Source organism: Mus pahari, chromosome 14 (assembly GCF_900095145.1).
Source record: "Mus pahari chromosome 14, PAHARI_EIJ_v1.1, whole genome shotgun sequence".
NCBI lineage: Eukaryota > Metazoa > Chordata > Mammalia > Rodentia > Muridae > Mus > Mus pahari.
In genome coordinates this window covers 27,621,733-27,631,165 of record NC_034603.1, presented here as the reverse complement: position 1 = coordinate 27,631,165, position 9,433 = coordinate 27,621,733, and the positions used below count along the sequence as shown (strand labels likewise).

General features: G+C 43.7%; 1 pseudogene; it reads left to right on the top strand.

Moving 5' to 3' along the window:
* Positions 1 to 8,652: 8,652 nt before the first annotated feature.
* On the top strand, positions 8,653 to 8,739 carry LOC115065445 (annotated as a pseudogene).
* The last annotated feature ends 694 nt before the right edge of the window (positions 8,740 to 9,433 follow it).

Genomic DNA, 9,433 nt, shown 5'->3' with positions numbered 1-9,433 from the left:
TTCCAGATGCCACGAAGTTTCCCCTATGTAGCAACAGTTTTTGAGAACTCTAGAATTTTGGTTTCTTTTAAAACACAGAAATACCATAAGAACGTGTGTTTGGTTTAATCCCAGGTGTGGGATATGGAGCTGCTTTGAACTGTCCACAGCAGCTGTGGCTGCTTTACAGCAGCTGACTGTGATTTGCCTCGTGCTCTAGTGGAAGCATGGTTTTGCCAGCTGCAGACAGTTTCTGTGATTGTATGACATTTGGAATTCTGGGAACTTCTCAGAGGGTCTATAAATGCTAGGGCCCCGATAGGCAGGGTGGCTGGTTGTCATTCGGGGGGTTGGTAGCAGCTTGTTAGTAGTCTTAACGAAGAAACTAAAGGAAAGAAATTAGATTCAGGGGTTTCTAGCTCTCTCTCTCTCCACCTCCATCCTTCCTTCTTTCTCTCCTATCTAGTGACAGGGGGTAAGACTTGGGGGATAAAGGACAGGAAAGAAAAACCCACAAAGTAGCAAAGACCCTTATAGCAAGAAAATTAAAACCTAGCAGGGTGGTGGTTGTGCGTGATTTTAGTCCCAGCATTTGAAAGGCAGAAGCAGGTTGATCTCTGAATTTGATGTTACCTTGATCTACAGAGTGAGTTCCAGGACAGCTAGGGATACACAGAGAAACCCTGTCTCAATCAATCAATCAATCAACAATCAATAACCTACTCAGCAAAAAAAAAAAAACCCCAAAAATCTCAAGTGTTCTGTTGAAGTGATCTTGTTGTGTTTGAAGTTTACTGTTTTCCTTAAGGTAGACATCAGACTGCCCACATCACAACCTTAGTTGTGAATCCTGGGAACGTGATGATACCACAGACTATCTCAACTCTGTTTTATGAATTTTTTTTTTTTGGTTAGTGTCATGTGTGTAGCTCACTCAGGTATATTCCCCAGAGCAAATATGATTCTAGACACAACAAATTAAAAAAAGCTCAAATCCCACTAGCTTCCTTTGCTCTACAAACAGATCCTAGACTTAATTATCTATACAAGACAACTCACCTTAGGTCTCTGAGGACGCAAGGGCTAAGCCTCAGAAACCCCAGCTTCCCTCGACATTATCAAACTCCACTTGCCATCTGGGCTGGGGTTATTCTGCCTTGTGATCCTGAAGAAGAACTGTATCTCTGGCTAAGGTCTCAACTTCCCCATTGCTTGCTCCTTGCACTACATCCCTTTCTTCCTTCTTCAACCTGGGTAAGTAGATGGCCATCCAGGGGCTCAACGGTGTGTAATAAGACTACCTTCCCTGCCTAGCAGATCTCACAAAGGATCACAGAGAACATTCTCTCAGGTAGTGAGGGGAGCTACTCTAGCAAATGGAACAGCCTTTTCTCAACAAAGGTTTCCTCTTCTCACTTGTGTTAAGTTGACATAAAACTATCCAGCACACCAGTGCATATGGAGTTTTGAGGATTTTGCCATGGAGTTATTAAAACAGAAAAGTCTCATTCCAATATTCTGTATGGTTCCTTTGTGGCATAAATAATGCATGTGGCGAAGAAAGGACGAAACGTGAGTTTTCCCAGTGCCTTGCTGGGCTTCTCCAATCATCTAAGGTTAGTGATTCCTGTCTTCAGCATTGTCCTGTCTTTTACATCTTCACCTTAATTGGAAACACCTCCATTATTTTCTCTCTCTTGTGGACCCCAGACTCCAGACACCAATGTCCTTTTCCCTGCATAACCTCCCTGTCCTGGATCTCTGTCTCACTTGCCCCACCTTGCCACAGCTGTCGCTGCTCCTCCTTGGACACAGAGAAGATGATTGCTGCCTAGGGTATATCACACAGGTCTATATTTTCAGCTGAGTGGGCTGCATTGAATGTGCCCTGCTGGCAATAATGGCCTTTGATTACTATCCTAAGACATGAGATTTTACATCTAGAAGGCCCTGATTACAAAAGACAACAGGGAGTAAGCCATTGAGCTTGTCAGATGGTTGCAGAGCATGGCTCTGAACATACTTATATGAGGGTTGACTTTACTGTTCTCAGGAATCACAATGTGTGTGTGTGTGTGTGTGTGTGTGTGTGTGTGTGTGAGAGAGAGAGAGAGAGAGAGAGAGAGAGAGAGAGAGAGAGAGAGAGAAAGAACAAATACAGGTAAAATATTTACATCACCTAGCCAATAACTTTCCTGCTCCTGAAAACTCCCAGGAAAGGCAATTGAATATTCTACAAAAGTACAGAAGCCAAAAGCAGTGGCTGTTTGATGGAGAGCCTTATCCACCTGCCACCATCTCCATGGAAAGCATGATGACTCAGCATCTTCTTTAGACAATGATGCTCTGCCCTTCAATTCTTAGATGATGCATTCTTGTGGTTGCTAATCTTTTCCAGTATACCCACTGTTTCTTTAAAATCCTCTCCCGCTTTACCTTCCAAGTACAAAATATCTGCAGGGCACTTTGCTCTAATATATAAACAGAAAACATTAAAAATAGCAACAAGAGAAGATTATGTTTTGATACAATGCAGCTTGGTGGATGAGTGGTTTGTTGAGAGCCAGGATGATTCAACATTTTTCCTGAGGTATCTATGGATGGAGAAGGAACATAATTCCTTGTCTAAAACCAAGAACATACTTGGCAAAGCCAGTAACAGCCTGAGGCCAGGGCCTTGGTGGGGATCTGTGGCTTTGGATCCTAAGAAATCCACTTGTCTTCCCCGTGGTTATCAGTTCCAAGGTAATTATGTTCTTGGTCTGTGACACACTTGAAGATATCTTGTGTTCCCTTTGTACAAGGGAACACAAGATTAGATTCTTGCTGATTAGATTAGATCACTGATTAGATTCTTGCTGATTTCATTCTATTGTACGGTAATTTTCTTCTAATTCTGTCTCAAATCCCACCCTATAAATGGTATATAGTGGTACACTTAATAAGCTTGCCCTGCATAGACATAGCTTATACAGTAGCTCTTGAACTCTGCTTACCTATTTTTATCTTTCCATCCTCTTATCCTTCCTCCTTATGTCACTGGAGAAAGACCTATTGGGCCAGGCCAATGGATTTTCTAGAATTCTCTTTGGATTGACTTCTCGTCTGTCATCCAGAAGACAAATTGATTGTGCTCTGAATACCTGCTAGCGACTAAATATTTATTCACCTCCTTCCCTCCCACCCTGATACACATCTCCATGCTAAGGCATTAGTAGGTGGGGTCTTACATAAGTTTATCAGTATATTCCCCATAATTAGATTAAGACCCTTGAAGAAATAGAAGTGAGAAAAAAAAATGGCAAAAATCTGGAATCCAGAAAGAGGAATTTTGAATGTAAACCACCTCTGCCAAGCCGAAACGCCTTCCCAGTCTTCAGAATTATGAAAAGTCAACACCTGTTGTTTAAACGACCAAGTGTGCAGCACTCATGACACAGCCAGAAAGAATAAACGACCAAGCATGCAGCACTCATGATCACAGCCAGGAAGAATAAGATGCTCTGGGCAAGATGCTCTCTTTCCCTCGCTGTTGGAGCAGCAGCCGTGTTATATAGTGAGATGTGGAACATACTTAACAGGACTTGTCTCCATAGAAGTAGTCTCACCCCAGAACAGGCAGGATGTGCAACCCTCAGTGGGGTGAAAAGGGATCTTCGTGCTGATACACACCTCAGACTGAGCCATTTGCACACTGAGAAGTAAGTACCTCAGGAGACACTGTGAGTCATGTGAAATGAATGAGAAGGTGGGGCATCAGTGCACTGACCCAGCTAGGGCTGAGCAGCCAGCATACCAGAGTGATATGTAATGGTCTGCAGTTTGACATGTGAATATGTGTGTATTCAAAAGATGTTATCTCGTTTGGGTCTGTGAAATCTTTACGAAAATTGAGAGGCCGAAGCTTTTAAGTTCAGACTCCATGTTAGAGAACCTGACCTAAGTTTGAACTCAGGTAAACTAACAGGCCAGTACCTAGCATTAATTTCCAAGTTGCGCTCCCAGCAAAACCTGAGCCTAGCTCCAGTCTCCAAGCTAATCCCCAACAAGAGCAGACTTTCCAGGTTATACCCTTAACAAGACCAGTGTCTCCAGCTTATTCTCCCAACAAACTCGAACCCCCAGGTTACAAGTCCCCCCCCCTTGCCTAACGACCACCAATGCAGAGGGAAGCAGAAGTTACATTTATGATGTGACTCCCAGCACCAGTCAACTATGTTAAAAGCCACAGTGTCTTTCCAATTAGATGCTTACACACTTACCCCCTCCCCACTTGCTGCTTTCTATAAAGCCCTGCCCCCAATAGATATTCAAAGCTCCCCCCTCACCAAAACTGTCCTGCATGACAGCGGTGCATCGGGAGGGGGGGGAGCAGCTAGCTTGAATAGAGTAAAGACCCTGCTGTGAGTTGTATCAGATCGGCTCCTGTCTGGCTTTTTGGGAGGATCAAACACTTCCTTGGCTCTACAAGATCTCTAGGAGAATGACTGAACTATGAAAAACAATGACCTCACTAAGCCATCAGAGAAGTGACTCAATAATTAATATCACTAACTGCTTTTCCAGAGGCACCCTGCGCTCACGTTACACACACACACACACACACACACACACACNTTACACACACACACACACACACACACACACGTTACACACACACACACACACACACACACACACACACACACACACATACACACACACACACACACACACACGTTACACACACACACACACACACACACACACACACACACACACACAAATAAATCTCAGAAATTGTAGCTTTACATTTCATATAGTTTTTAGATGTTGCCAAAACAATCGGTTCATTCATTAGACAGCCACCTCAGTGAGCCAGGGCTGAGTGATTTTGCTGTTCTATCATCACTCCATGCTATAATTGTGAAACCTACATTCTGTGTCCCCAAAGCAAACAATCTCCCCCAAATACACAGAGACTTAATGGGCTTTTGAAAAGATAATATAGAATTTTCTGCTCACAGTACTAAAGCCCCTAAAACAAAGATTCAAAAAGACCTTTGTGCTTCAACACAGGGTGGGAAGTAAGGAAGGTGTTCTTGTAGGGGCAGGTCCTGTAGCTTCACAGACATGGTGTCCCCACAGCCTCTTTAAACGTAAAGGGCACTCACAGTGGAGTTGAAGAGCAGAGCCCTAAAAGCAGTCTTCCCTCTGCGGACAGTTAATGATTGAAGTAGTGGGAGCCCTAAGCCCAGAGCTGAGTCTGTGAAGTGCTTTTGAATTTTGTGATTGAAGAACGAAATAGCTAGAATGTTCTAGAAGCATCAAAAACACCCAGGCAAACACAGAGTTCAAAAAAAACAAAAAAAACAAAAAAACCAAAAACAGATAAACATGGTACATCACAGGTATTGTAATGAATTTAGTCCATGAGATTGCCATGCCTGTAACAATCAGTAGAATTTATTAGGCTGTGTGCCCGTTAGAGCTGGATGCCAAAAATTGCTCTTGGCACAGTAAGTAAACAACAATGGCTAAGCTTAGAGTTAACATTTAAACAAGGTGAATGATAACTAGACAGAGAAGACAAAGAACAGCATGCCCCTGCCCTGCCCTGCCCTGCCTTTCCTTTCCAGCCTCATGACTTATGAAAATGACCAGAGCAGGAGAGTAATCTTTGAATGTTTTAAATTAGACATATAAAAGAATGAGGGAAAGGGATGCCCACTCATCCACTTCTCAATCAGCTTCACCCACACTTTTGAATGAGACAGTTGTAAAGTGGTTTCTTTGGAAACACATGAAGGAAACTTTCAATGAAGCGGACACAGGTGAAAGGATGTTTTCCTAAAGCAAACATGTGAAAGGATGAGTGATGAAGGAATCTTCAATAACAACATGCATGTCTTGGTTTGCCTTACATGCATTGTTGAGCTCCATTTGTCATGGCTCCATAGAGAGAAACACATTAAAAACAAACAAACAAACAAACAAAAGTTCTAGAGAGGTTCCTATGGCTTCTTGCTGCTTCTTCGGACTCCAGCCCAATTGGCAGGGTGATGTCAGCAGATACAGACTCAAGTGGAGTTTTGCTAAGGCAGACTCACGTGCTGAGGTAAGACCTGTGGAGGACACGTGATGTCTGGAGGGAGTATAAATAGACAGTGACAGGGGCTTAGCTTGTTTGCATAGCTAGCTTTGCAGCTCTTCTTGGTCTCCCATCTTCGCAGATCTTCTCTTCAGTTGGGAGAGGCAAGACAAAGTACTTCTGGTGTCCCTGGTGGTCCAGGCCCCTCCTGCTGATTCAGTTTGGCTGAGGCCTGGCTGTCTCTGCTAGGTCATGCCACCACTGCTGATTTGTGTTTGCTATCCCAATGCTACTGAACTGGACTGCTGGTGTATTTGTGAAGTGTTTGCAAGTAGATCAAACTGCTGCTGCTGATTCCTATGAACTGAACTGCTGATTTCTTGACAACACAAATGGGATGTGATCCAAAGAACAATTTCTAAACAGGTCCACTGCCCCCGTACCCTAATAACCTTTGTCCCCCACTACCTTTGGTGAGTGGTAGGCTAGAAGGGAGGTTAAAACTCTTAAAAACCATTATTGAAAGTAGGTTGAGAAAAATTTAAAACTGCAGTTGAAAACAGTAAGTCACGTAATACCATTTTCCACATAGTTCTTATATTTTATCTACAGGAATTGCAGACCTGGATATTTATGGCATAGAATGTAATGTTGTGATTTCTACATAGAATGTGGGATGACAAGAGTCAAACCATCTACTCATCATCTCAGACATTTGTATACTTCATGATGTAGACATCTTAGATGACCCTCCAAGCCACATTCTGCTCAACAATCAGCTCTGTTCACTGTGCCCAAATGTTAGAAGCCAGTGTGTAGAAGAGATGCCTGCATACTCATGTTCATTACTAGACTATTCAAAAGAGTATAGCACTCATCAAGAGGACATAAGCGTTCATCAGGGGGAAATGGAGGATGAAAAAGTGGCAGTATACAAAGTGGGTTAGTATTCCTCCCTAAAACTGAAACTTTACCATTGGTGACATCATGGCTGGATTGGAGTAACACAAGGTAAAGTGAACTAAACCAAGCACTGTCCTCAATTGTTTGCAATGTAAGACATTCAGGCTCATCAACACTGAGAGTCGGCACCAGAAGCCCAAGCTTAGGGAAACTGTGAAATGTTGTCAGGCTTGAGTTAAATTAGAAAAATACTCTTTGGCTGGACAGATGGCTTAGTGGTTAAGAGCACTGACTGTTCTTCCAGAGGCTTTGAGTTCAATTCCCAGCAACCACATGGTGGCTCACAACCATCTGTAATGGGATCTGATGCCCTCTTCTGGTGTGTCTGAAGACAGCTACAGTGTACTCATATAAATGAAATAAATAAATCTTTTTTTTTTTTTTTTAAAGGAAGATACTCTTGGTTAATTTAAGGTCCTCTGTATACCGTATGTGTGTTACTACATATTTAAGTTCAGGAAGCATAATTTTGGTGTATTCAGTTTTACAGAAATTTCTCTAGCTAAGCCCACAAGCAAACCTGGTTCTCATCTACCAGGCTTACAGTCTTACTTTTCATCTGAAAGTCTTCTTAGTTAAGTAGGCATTTTAAATATCTCTCTAAGGCTGGGCATAATGCATACCTATAATCTAGACACTCAGAAAGCCAAGACAAGAAGATTGTTCAAGGTCAATTTGGGCTACACAGCAGAGGTAGAGTATATGGTGTGCATATTTTCATCTGTATTATAAGGCTCTTTGGAATGGCACTGCAATGACGGATGACTGACTTGCAGTTATTTCACAACATTGCCTTGGTACTGTAACTGTTCCTAACATTTTGGCAGAGTGCACATTGATCAAAGCCCTTAGCTCGTGATGATGAGGACTAGATAAAGAAGCCAGGAACAACATACACTTTCAGCCACGCCAAGTTCCTCCAAAGTCCCATTGCCCAAAAGTCCATCGGGTTTCTCCATTAGGCTAACCCTGACGATAACCGAAAGGCTATCATCCTTATGACCCAGTCTTATTTCAAGACCTCCCATCTGAATATTGCTGAACTGAAGGTAAAACTGAGAATGAACTTTAGGGAATATTTCAAATCCAAGCTATAATGAAGCACTCATAGACTGTAGAAATGTAAGTTAACACAGAAATTGTGGAAATATTCCTAAGGAAATTTAAAATGGAAGCACCTTAAAATACAATGATCTTATTATTCTGTACTTACCAAAAAGAAACTAAGTTTAGTTTAGTTTGAACCCTCCCGTGCTTCCTGCAGCCCTTTCCTCAATGAACAAGGCTTGTACTCCAACAAGGTGCCCACTGATGAGCCAATGGATAAGAAGACATGGTGCAGATACGCACGATGGGATACTGTTCAACCATGTAGAGAACAAAACCTGCCACTGGAAACAACGTGGATGTAACTGGAAATCTGAATCCAAGCTTGTAGGCTTAATGAGTGGTGGTTCCCGGAGGCAAGAGAAAGGAGAAAGCTGGGGGGAAGGAGAGGAGTGTGGTCACTTACAAAGCCACAGCCAGAGGGATGGGAGGAATAGTGGTATTCTATGACACAGAGGACTTATAGGTAACAACAGTACAACAGACAATTCAAAACAGCTATTTAAAAAAAAAAAACAAAAAAACATTTTTAATCTGCCCCTAGTGGCTGCTGTGTCACATGTGAATCAGTAGGTGGCAGACGAGAGAGAAGTCACGTCTATGTTCAGTGTTCTAACCTAGCCCAATGCTCCCTGAAGAAAGCAAGCCTGAGAAGACCACCCGTTTGTCACCATGTAGCCCTGGATGGGCTCCCAGGATGTGGAGCAAGCCGGAGACTAGAAGAACACCACCTGGGATCCCGGGACCCATGCAGGAGTGAGCCTAAGACAGATGACCCTCACATGGGGCACTCGGGTAGCCTGGGCAAGGAGTGAGCCTGAGACGACCACCAGACAGGTGCCATTGGGCCCAGACAGGAAGCCTAAGACGACTTGCCCCGCACTGCACAAGTCTGGGCGGGGGGTGGGAGTGGGGGTCGGGGGAGACCATGCCCAAGATGACCCCTGCCCAGTGCCATGATGCAGAAGCAGGACATAGCACTCCTGAGATTGCCCCAGACACTCAGAGACCCTGGGTGTCACTAAGAGGAGCAAGTAAGTGGTGGAGAAATTGAAGAGAAACAGAAGGATGTGGGCACCATGAAGAGAGGCAGAACTGGACACTTGACAGAAGTGAGGAACAGCTTGGTGTATCAGTGCCTGGAACCATGATGGGGTCCTGGCCTGTGCTGCCACCGGGTGCCTTGACTGGGTCCTTGGTCCTGCAGCAGCCAGGGTCTGTGAGCACCAAAGGCCAGGTGGACATCTCTAGTCTGGGCTGCTGCCTAGGGACATGCTAACGTCTGAGAAGAGTGCGGAACCCGCTTCACTCCTC